The following is a 12,278-nucleotide window of genomic DNA, read 5'->3' on the forward strand; positions in this document are numbered from 1 at the left end:
TGACAATGAAAACACAACAATCCAAAAAACTATGGGACACAGTGAAAACAGTCCTCTGAGGGAAGTGCATAGCTCTACAAGCCTACGTCAAAAAACAAAAAACAAGAAAAATGGTAATAAATTATCTAACTCCACAACTTAAAGAATTAGAAAGAGAGAAACAATAAAAGCCCAGAGTAAGCAGAGGAAGGAAAGAATATAGATCAGAGCAGAAATAAACAACATAGACACACACACACACACACACACACACACACACACACACACACACACAAAACTGGTTCTTTGAAAGGATAAAAAAGATTGATGAGCTTTTAGCCATGCTCACCAAGAAGAGAGAGGACCCAAATAAACAAAATCAGAAATGAAAGAGGTGAAGTAGCAGCTGACCCCACACACATACAAAGGAGTGTAAAAACTCTACTCCAACAACTGAACAACTTAGATGAAATGGACTTATTCTTAGAAAAATACAAGTTTCCAAAACTCAATCAGGAAAAGAAAAAAAAAAAAACCTGTATATGCCAATAACTATCAATGAAACTGAAGCAGTAGTCAAAAAACTTACAGCAAACAAAAGCCCTGGTTTGGACTTTTGTAAAACTCCTTCACAGAGGAGTTTTACCAAACATTCAAAGAAGAACTAACACCAATCCTCCTCAGACTATTCTAAAAAATTCAAGAGTAAGGCACACTTCCAAGCTGTTTCTGTGAAGCTAGCATTACCCTAATCCCAAAACCAGATAAAGACATGACAAAGAAAGAGAATTACAGGCAATTATTACTGAGTAACATAGATGCTAAAATCCTCAATAAATATTAGGAAATTACATCCAGCAATTTATTTAAAAGATCATGCACCATGATCAAGTGAGATTTATTCCAGAGATGCAAGGCTGGTACAATATTCACAAATCAATAAACGTAATACATCACATAAACAAATTGAAAGACAAAAATCACATGACCCAACAATGGATGCAGAAAAAAGCATTAAAAAAATCCAACATCCATTTATTATAAAAACTCTCAGCAAAGTTGGATTAGAGGGAGTATATCTCAACATGATAAAGACTATATATGACAAACCTACAGCCAACATCATACTCCATGGGCAAAAACTAAAGCCATTTCCCCTAAGAACAGGTGCAAGATAGGGATGCCCACTTCCACCACTCCTGTTTGACATAGTACTGGAAGTGCTAGCCATAATGATTGAACAAGAAGAAGAAATAAATGGCATCTAGATTGGAAAAGAAGAAGTAAAACTATCATTATTCACAGATGACATGATATTGTACATAGAAAATCCTAAAGACTCAACCAAAAAACTACTAAACTTAATAAATGAATTCGGCAATGTAGCAGGATATAAAATTAACACCCAGAAATCTATGGCTTTTTTATACACCAATTATGAACTAAGGAGGTAAAAGACCTATACTCAGAAAACTATGAAACATTGAAAAAAGAGATAGAGGAAAGCATAAACAAATGGAAGAATATATTGTGTTCATAGATTGGTAAAATCAACATCATTAAAATGTCCATACTACCCAAAACAACCTATAGGTCCAATGCAATCCCCATTAAGATTCCCAGTGCATATTTCACAGACCTAGAACAAACTCTCCATATGGAATAAAAAAATATTCCAAATAGCTGTAGCAACCCTGAGAAAAAACATCAAAGTTGGAGGAATCACAATACTAGATATCAAGCCATATTACAAAGCCACTGTTCTAAAAACTGCTTGATACTGGCACAAGAACAGACATATAAACCAATGGAACTGAACAGAAAACCCAGAAATTGGCCTAAGCAATTATGTTCAATTAATATTTAACAAAGGAGGCAAGAGCATATAATGAAGTCAAGATAGTCTCTTCATTAAATGGTGTTGGGAAAATTGGACAGATACATGCAAAAAAAAAAAAAAAAAAAAAAAAAAAAAAAAAAAAAGAAAAGAAACTAGACCACCAACTTACACCATACACAAAAATAAACTCAAAGTGGACAAAAGACTTAAATGTAAGTTGGGGAAACCATAAAAATCTTAGAGGAATCCTTAGGCAGCAAAATATCAGACATATGTCTTAGCAATATCTTGACTTATACAGCTCCTAGGGCAATGGAAACTAAAGAGAAAATAAAGAAATGGGACTACATCAAAATAAAAATCTCCTGCACAGCAAAAGAAACCATAAACTAAACCACAAGAAAGTCCACTACATGGGAGAACATATTTGCCAATGTTATCTCTGATAAGGGTTTAATCTCCAAAATTTATAGGGAACTCATACAACTTAACAAAAAGAAGATAAAAAATCCAATAAAAAATTGGCAAAGGACTTAAATAAACACTTTTTGAAAGAGGACATGCAGAAGGCCAAGAGACATATGAAAACATGCTCAAAGTCACTAATCATATGAAAGATGCAAATCAAAAGGACAGTGAGCTACTATCTCACACCTGTCAGAATGGCTGTCATAAACACATCCACAAAGGACAACTGCTGGTAAGGATATGGAGAAAAAGGAGCCCTCCTGCACTGCAGGTGGGAATGCATCCTGGGGCAGCCACTGTGGAGAACAGTATGGAGTCTTAGCTGATTTGGCTCAATGGACAGAGTGTTGGCCTGCAAACTGAAAGGTCCCAGGTTTGATTCTGGTCAATGGCACATGCGCAGTTTGTGGGCTCGATCCCCAGTGGGAGACTTGCAGGAGGCAGCCGATCCATGATTCTCTCTCATCATGGATGTTTTTATATCTTTCTCCCTCTTCCTTCCTCTCTCTGAAATCAATAAAAATATATTTAAAAAAAAAACAGTAAGGAGTTTCCTCAAAAAATTAAAAATGGAACTCCCGTTTGACCCAGTAATTCCACTTCTAGGAATATATCCCAAGAAATCAGATCACCAATCAGAAAGGACATATGCACCCCTATGTTAATACCAGAACAATTTACAATAGTTAAGATTTGGAAGCAGCCTAAGTGCCCATCAGCAGATGAGTGGATTAGAAAACTGTGGTACATCTACACAATGGAATACTACACTGCAGTAAAAAAGAAAGGAACTCTTACCATTTGCAACAACATGGATGGACCTGGAGAGCTTTATGCTAAGCAAAATAAGCCAGTGAGAGAAAGATAAATATCACATGATCTCACTCATTTGTGGAATATAATGAACAAAATAAACTGATGAACAAAAATAGAGCCAGAGGGAAAAAATACTTTATAATATAATAGAAGTAATCCTGTTATTTGCAAATTTTTCATATTTCCTACAATTTTTGTGATAATATACTATGTTAGTACAGTTTGGTAAGCTATAATAATAAAAGTGTAATTAGACCGGACAGCCAAATGACCTTCCAGACATCCTTCTGGACATCCTCTGGACGACCTTCCAGATGAAGCCGGGGCTGTCAGGGCCGAGCCCCTTGCAGAATTTCATGCATTGGACCTCTAGTATTATTATATTTAAAATCGTTTTATTGAAATATTAATGTTTATTGCATGTAAATGGCTAATTATTTTGTATCTACAAAAAAACCACAAATATTATTCTGCTTGATGCTTTTCTGAAAAACTGTTAAACTATCCTCATATTTTAAAACTCGTTTTTATTTTTGCTCTTGTGATTGGGTGTTTTTCTGCTACCTTATTTTCCAATCTATTTCATTCCTCTGCTTCTTCTAATTGATGTTGACTATCTATAGTACATTCTTCATTTTAATTATTGTATTCTTCATTTCTTCTGGTTCTTTTTTGTTTTCTATTTTTTTTTTTATATTTTTCTCTATCTTTGTTGAAGTTCTCACTGAGTTCACCTATTATTTTTTGTTGTTGTTTGCTTTTTTGTTGCTATTGTTAATCTTCACCTTATGATATTTTTTCCACTGTTTTTTTTTTTTTAGAGAGAATCAAAGGGAGGAGGAGAGACAGACTGGTTGCCTTCCACATGTGCCCCAACCATGGCTGGGGATCAAGCATATAACTGAGATATGTGCCCTTGACTGAAATCAAACCCATGACCCTTCAGGCCAGCACTCTATCCACTGAGCAAAACTGGGAAGGGTGAGTTAATTGAGCAATTTTATAACCTGCACTTCGGTTCTGTATCTGATGGATTGCTTGTTTCTATTTTGTTTAGTTATTTTTCTGAAATTTTTGTCTTGTTCTTTTACTTGGGATATTTTCATTGTCTTCTATTTTGGTTGACTGTGTTTGTTTCTGCATATTATTTAGATCTGCTACATACCCTGTCCTGACAGAGAGGCCTTATGCTAATGGTGTCCTGTGGGACCTAGTTTCATAGTCTCTCTGGCCATCTGAGTCAAGTGCTCCAGGGATGTCACCTCTGTGGTTTTTGTGTGCTCTGCTTGTTTGCTCTTGCCACATGAGTAGGTGGAGTTGACCCTCAGGTTGACTACTTGTGAGGGCTGACTGTGACTACAGCAGATGAGTTGTTGTGTGATGTCTGACCGCTAATTGTGGGAGTGGCTTTAGTAGGGCTCTGATGCCAGTTGAGCCCACCCTTCAGATGTGTCATTTGTGGAATTCATTGTGTGGTGCTCTGGTATGGCCTGAAGCCAGCCACCAGGTGTAATGGGTCTGGAGGATCTTTGGAAGGATTCTGGTGCAGTTTATGTTCAGCTACTACTTATGCCAGGATTGAGGCTGCTTGGTAAGATCTACAGCGCGATCTGCAATTAGCTGCTGCTTATGTTGGTCTGAGAGGGACTTAGTAGAAGCTACACTTTAAACGGAGGTGGGCTGCCACTAATACTTGGCGTGTAATACTTTCTTGGGAACCACAATGCAAGCTGAGGCCAGCCACCCCTTGTGCTAAGCTGGTGACCAATTAGTTCAAGCCAAGTTCCAAGCCAGGACACTTACGCCAGTTGTGGGGCTACCTGATGGGAGTTTTATGCAAATTGCTGCTTGTGAGGACACGGGGCCACTTAGCAGGTGCTACAACTCACACCCAGGCCGGCCACTGCTTGATGGGAGCTTGTAGGCCTTTGAGAGATTTGGGGAAAGCCTGCAGCATGAGCTGAGGTAGCCTGCTTGTGTAGAGCAGCCACTGTAAGAAGCTGGGCCAGATGAGCAACTCTGGTGGTTTGGGGTCTCAAGGAATCACCTGGATAGGGGCCAGGGTTTTAGGTTAATGGAAAGCATAGATTTGGTGCCCACCGCACTGGACTGGCTGGTTGAGAGGAGAGCTCTTCAAGGGAACAAGGGTGCCTGCCAGCGCTCTGTCTTCAGAGAGATTTGCCTCAACCTCTGCACTTCTAGCCCTAATCCTACAGTTAGTCCATTTAGTTCTTCCCTGCATGTCCCTGGCACTTTTCGAGCTGCCCCTGTGCTAGAACCCAGAGTGAGCGAGTTTGTGTGCTGTCCCCGTTGAGAGCAGCATGTGTCACAGCTGTCAGTCTCTCTGAGACACAGCCCTACTGGCTTCTACAGACAGAAAGATATTGCTGGGACTTCTCTTCCAGGCACTGTTTTTTCCTGCCGGGAAGCTGGATATGGGTCTGGGACCCCTCATTCCTCAGTAAGGAATCTGCAGCTGAGATATCTCTTCCTATTCTTTGTCTCCACACTGTGGGTGTGGGACCTGCCCATTCTGCATCTTTGTTCCTTTAAAATCTCAATGTGGCCTCTTCTTTATATCCTTAGTTAGGAGTTCTGTTCAGCTAGTATTCAGGTAGTTTTCAATGATGGTCATTCTATAATTTAGTTATAATTTTGATGTGATTGCAGGAGGAGACAAAGGTAGGGTTCATCTACTCCACCTTGTTGACTGGAAGTCAGATTTAGTGTTCTCTGAAAAGAAAGTCAATGGGCTCAAATTAATAGTTAATAATTGGTAATCACCCTTGGTAATCACCTCAAAGTGATGAACAAAGCCTTCTCTGAGAGAAAACAAAAGAGCCTTCAGAATGATTCGAGAAATTCACTGTGGCCCATTAAACAAGAGAATATATTCAGGAGAGAAAGATTAGACAACTTCTAATACAGCCCTCATCTTACAACCATGTAGCACTATTAGTGGATAGTAAAGTCTTTGATATTACCTACTCACAATTGTTTGTGGATAATGAAAATATGCAAATCACAAATGATGATAATATGGCAAGCATTGAGCTAGATATGTGTGATATATCTATATATTAATACACCTACATATCAGATATATCACAAATATATATGGAGAGAGAGAAGATATACATTTTTGTTGTTTTTTTTAAGCAATGAGACATTATACTGCTTTATTTAATAAATTAAAAAAAAAGTTTTTAGCCGATATATTTATATAGTGCAGTCATATGTGTGTATATATATTTTACAATAGAACTGAAATTTGAATTTGCAATATTGTGGCTTGTATGCATTCACATTATATGTTATATTGAATTCTATGGGAGCTCACAAACTTTATTAACAAAAGTTTGCAAATATGAATGAATATATGGGATATATGAAAACAATTTCAGACCAAGTCCTTCAAACAGAAATATTTTAATAGTCAATATTTTTAAATTTCAGTTCTTTCTTTCCCTGAAAAGGAATTTTATCAATTCAGCTATTCATATAATGTTTTTAACAACCAGGAAAACTCTATGGCAAATTGCTATGAATATACTGGACTTCAACCTAAGCTTCAGAGTTAAAAAAAATAAAATAAATAAAATAAAATAAAATAAAATCTTGCTTAGACTGAACTTCCCTCAGGAGAAGAAAAACAAATCTACAATAATTTTCAATTCAGTTTATGGGATTAATAATAAAAGCATCAACATCAATCATAATGTAATTAATTAGCCAACTTGGGACTAAGAAGTATAAACCATGCTTTTAAGTGTCCTTGGCCCTGTGGGATGCAGGAAAGAGAAATCTGATTAATGATAGAGAAACCAACATGTTTACTGTGTGTTATAACTAAATTAAGTCTTGTCTTGTATCATCTCACTCAGGGCTCACAGAAGCTCTATGAGATATTTTGATGACTAGCTGCAAATTTTCCTGGGAGCTGTCTCTGAATTGCCAACAAATTAGATGGAACCAGAAACAACACCCTCACTCTAGAAGGAGAGGCTGCATTTTCCTACAGGTGCTCCCACACTCTCAGTACTGAGAAGCTGGCGATTCTCACCACACTCCTAACGACTGGCATCTAAGCTGATATTACGTTGTACGTACATACAACCTCAGCTGAACTCATGGAACATTGTCAACCATTGTGGAGGTCGTTCTTGTGCTCATCCCATTAAAGCGGGAGTAACAGGCCAAAGGGTCCCTTGCCTGGAACACAGTCACAGTGGGTCTAGCTAGCCCCACCTAAAAATCAATCAGATGTGTGAGAGCAAAGTTACACATTTTAGTGCATCTAATTTAAAAGTGGTTCTGGTTCCTGAAATTAACATATAGAAGGGATGCTCTGACTAACTTGTGGGCTATAATCAACCACGTGTTCAATTCACAACCCAGTGCTTGCGTCACAGTGTGGTCTTCATCAAAAGATGAACTCACCTGCATCATGATGCTCATGAGGCTTAGTACTAGGTCAGTTTTAAGAGACCTACTCCAGGTTTGTGGCATCATTAAATCTGATGGCAGTAACCCCCACATCTTCGATTCTAGTAGGCACCCCAGGTGATCCCCAAGCACTCTAAAACTAAGATGCATTGCTCTTAGAAACTGCCCTCAACTTGCCACAAGAACTCGTGAGCACATGGGGTTTCGAGGGTTGTGCAAGACAAAGGCCTGACGACCCATCTTCTCTCTAAATTGGGCTTATGGTGAAGAAGAAACTGTCCTTCATGAAATCTAACCTCCTGGCATCAGTAGTGGAGAAAAAGAGGAGGAATGTTTTATGATGACAACGGGCTTTTTAGACCCTAGGATAATCCACCTTCAGCCCTTAAAATAAGTGATTTATGATAAATGAGTTCAAGGAAAATTCTTAACTTCGGTCAAGAGAAGTCCAGGTAAGTGTGTATACACTCCCAGAGAGTTAACAAACAATACTGTGGGCTATTCTGAGCCACATTGAGACAGGTAGGGAGAAGTATCAGTAAGTGTTTTAATGAAAAGTCATAGTTTTCTTCTTCATTCCCCAGGGAAGAAACCACATTGTTAACCAGCCCCATAATCCAGAGGAAACCAGTGACGAACTGACAAAAATGTGGACCAGACATGCACTGAGGCAAACAGGGTGGAGGTGCCACAGTTACAGTATGGGCAAAAGCTCTACTAGCCTGAGGACAGCGACCCCGCTGATCTCATTGTACTCACCTGCCCCCTCCTCTCCAGTCTCAGCAGAGAACTTGGCTTCACTTGGAAAGGAGGCCCAGGCAGAAGCTTCTGATCCATAAATATTTCACCTTATTCATCATTGTTAAGCAGGTCAAAAATTAAACCTTCCCATGCACTGTTATATATCACTCTGCCTGAAGCAATAGGAAACGTGTTATTTAAATGCAACAGCAACTGCCATGAATTCCAAACAACCAAGCAAAAGTCAAAGGAAAATTTTGAAGGAAGATATAATTTCATGTTACTTTTTGTGGACCTACATATATTTTTTAAAGTTAGTGGGGCATATCTGACATATTGGAATATCAAACAAAAGATGATTAATCACTGGACAAGAGTCAAATAAATATATTTCATTCATTCTGTACAGTGTCTGGCACATCAAAAATGTTGGGTAGTTTTTCTAATAAATCCATTAATAAATTCCAAGGCTTCCACAGTTATTATTGCAGATCCTCAATATACTTACCCTCAACTTCTACATCATAAAAAAATATAAAATCAGTGGAGGCCCATGGAATTATTCCTCTTTAGCATTGTGCTGCCCAAAAGCTCCCACATATACTAATCCAACTTTGATGATTAGTCAGTTTACTTTCATATTAATTGGTTTTTTTTAACTTTTATTTATTGCTCACACTATTACAGATTTCCCTCATTTTCTCCCCCTTTTCCCACCTCCACCAAGCCCCTGCCCCCACTCTCTCTGGGCATCACCATTCTTTTGTCTGTGTCCATGGTTTATGAATATATATATATTTTTTTTCCCCTTGGCTAATCTCTCCACCTTCTTTCATTTGTTCTCACCACCTGTCTCCTTGGACCACTATCATTCTGTTTCATGTTTCCATGCTTCTGGTTCTATTTTGTTCTTCATTTTATTTTGTTCATTAAATTCCACATATAAGTGAGATCCTTTGGTATTTTTCTATGTCTGGTTTATTTCACTTAGCATAATAATCTCCAGTTCCATCCATACTGCGAAAACAAAAGTAAGTATGAATTATTTGTTTTAATACATTGCTTGAAAAGAAAATGACATTCCTTCATGATAAGTCACTTGTGAGAATGACAATGAGAGTGGCTGTGTCTCTGACCATGTTTGAGATGATTACATTTTAGTGGGTAAATTAGGGAGACTTCTCCTAGGACAGTCATGCCATGTTTAGGTCAAGAGCAATGTGCACTCTAAACAGAGAGCTTGTAGAAGCTTAAATGAGGTTTCAGCATAAGTAAGGAATCTTGTGTTCCACTATAATTATGTTATCAAAATAAAAGATGGTTTAGTGAGAAATGGCCGTAAAATAAATTGATACAATTATGTATTTATGAATGAAGATATAGTTGTGTTTTTTTTCTGGGTTTACTGAGAGTAGGAAAACATTGGATTTTGCAACCCTTAGAGGCTTCAAATGCAAATGATCTTTCTTTTAATTCTATCTTTGCCACAGTTTATCAGGAAATCTCATGTGTTTCCTTGACCAGTTTCCTTATTTTTTTGTAAAGCAATAAAGTAGTAAAGCTCTCCCAATTCTCCCCACAAAATGGGGAACTGTTACTTGGTTAATATTTGAAACTTCTACATAAAAAAAATGCATGTGTTTATATGTATGTAAATTGCCTAAATGCATGTATAAGTTTATACATAAATGTATGTGTGTGCATATACGTATACATGTATATAAACAGAGAGAAAGAGACAATATCTTAGAGCAGTGGTTCTCAATCTGTGGGTTGCAACCCCTTTGGGGGTAGAAGGACCCTTTCACAGGGGTCGCCTAAGACCATCAGAAAACACATACATATTGTTTTTGTGATTAATCACTAGGCTTTAATTATGTTCAATTTGTAACAGGTGATCCCCAAGCACTCTAAAACTAAGCACTCACGAGGAACTGTATTAAAGGGTCGCGGCGTTAGGAAGGTTGAGAACCACTGTCTTAGAGTCTGATCTCCCCTCAGCAGTTGGAATGATCTTTTAAATAAGAAAACCCGATCCTAGCTCTGCCCTAGAGTGGGTTTCTGCACATCCTGGTATGGCCCTCGGCCTTTCCATCCTCCCTCCTTCCTGACCAGCAGCACCTGGACATCCTAGGTTCCTTTCTGGGTCTCAAACATAAAAAACTGTACCTGCTTTGGGTCACTCACTTAGGGCCCTCCCCTCAGACCACTCCTAGGCTAGCTTATTCAGAAACTTGAGGTTTCGACCCAGTGTCTTCCTCCTCAGGACCCCTCTCAGAAACCATGGGTTCTCTTTCCACCTCATGTACTGTGGCCTCACTTTCTAACACAACACTTTTAAGATTTCTTTCACAGCAATGTAATCACCTTACTTGTTGTTTTTATTACTTATTCTCTGACTTCTCACAACAAATTGTAGAAATACTGTTAGTGCTGCCTGTGATATATCAATCACCACCTATCTTGGCACATAGTAGATACCCAGAAAATATTTAATAAGTGAATAAATAAATAAGTCCATAACTCACATTATCATGAGATAACTTGTGTGTGTGTGTGTGTGTGTGTGTGTGTGTGTGTGTGTGTGTTTTCTCATGAAAAATGAATCATGGAAACAGTCCTATGTCGCCACATAAAAATGTCCCCAATTTTCAGTTGCTGAACTCTAGTCAGAATATATATATTTATCATTGAATTAAGTGTATTATCTTTAAAAATTTATTATCAGGTACTGCTCTGAAATGTAAAGCTTTGTACATGTATTTTATATATTTGCACAACTGTTTCTGTATGAGATAGCTTTCTAAGTGTGGAACTGTATTATCAAAGAATTTAAATATTTCTGGATATGTTCAAATTGCTTTCTACAATTGTGTCAGGAATTGTGATGAGTCTCAGATTTTGCCCTACTGACAAGTCAGCCTGCCACCATTTTAGTAATGAGACTCCCGGGTCAGACACAAAAGACTTTGCTGCTCACATCACAGCAGACAACAGCTGACCTGAGTTTTATGGTTATGCTTGCACCCCTCCAACCAGCCCATGGGAACAATGCAAAATAGCCTGAGTGAATTTTACACACGCAATAGAACTGAAGCTTAGGATACTCCAAATTTTTGTAAAGGCCCAGAGCAAACCTGCACAACCTTTGAGCCAGAAGGAGGTATTATTTTTATTGTCCTAGGTCCGTGGTTGGCAAACTGCGTCTCGCGAGCCGTATGTGGCTCTTTGGCCCCTTGAGTGTGGCTCTTCCACAAAATACCACGTGCGGGCACGTACGAACAGTGTGATTGAAATTGTGTGGCCCATGCGCAGAAGTCGGTATTTTGTGGAAGAGCCACACTCAAGGGGTTAAAGAGCCGCATGTGGCTCATGAACCGCAGTTTGCCGACCACTGTCCTAGGCAGTAAAAAAGCTGCCCTCTTCCTCAGGGGCAGATACTACATTTTCCAAGGTAGTTTTTTTCCACAAACATACTGGAAAAAATTGTCTGAAACAGAAATTATTATTGCCTCTGTTCACAAAAATTACTGCAATATAAGAGGCCCATGGAGAATTATCTCTCACAATCCTGCATCAATTATACTTCTCCTAACAAAATATCTAACATTGGAAATAAAAGTGATAAAAAAAAAACAGCAATGAAAGGAGTTGACCAGTGCTGTCTATACAGGCAAATCAAAAGGAAATTTGGGATGTTGAATTCTGATGGGTTGGTCAAGGTATGCAATCAATCTGGATACTTCGCTAGCAAATGGAGTATGAAAATTGGTATGTCAGGGATTTATTCAATAGAAGTGGCATACCTCATATCTTTCCACAGTCAATTGGTCAGAGTTCAGTCGCTCCCCCTAACTGCAAGGTGGGCTGGGAAATGTAGTCTGGTCAATTTTCCAGGAGTAATAGGAAACAGAATTTTCTGAACACCTAGTTGTCTGTGCCTCAGAAAGCCTCATTCCCATATGATTTTTCCACATACTCCTGTCAC

The sequence above is a fragment of the Myotis myotis genome, unplaced genomic scaffold (genome assembly GCF_014108235.1).
Source record: "Myotis myotis isolate mMyoMyo1 unplaced genomic scaffold, mMyoMyo1.p scaffold_m19_p_8, whole genome shotgun sequence".
In the NCBI taxonomy this organism is placed as follows: domain Eukaryota; kingdom Metazoa; phylum Chordata; class Mammalia; order Chiroptera; family Vespertilionidae; genus Myotis; species Myotis myotis.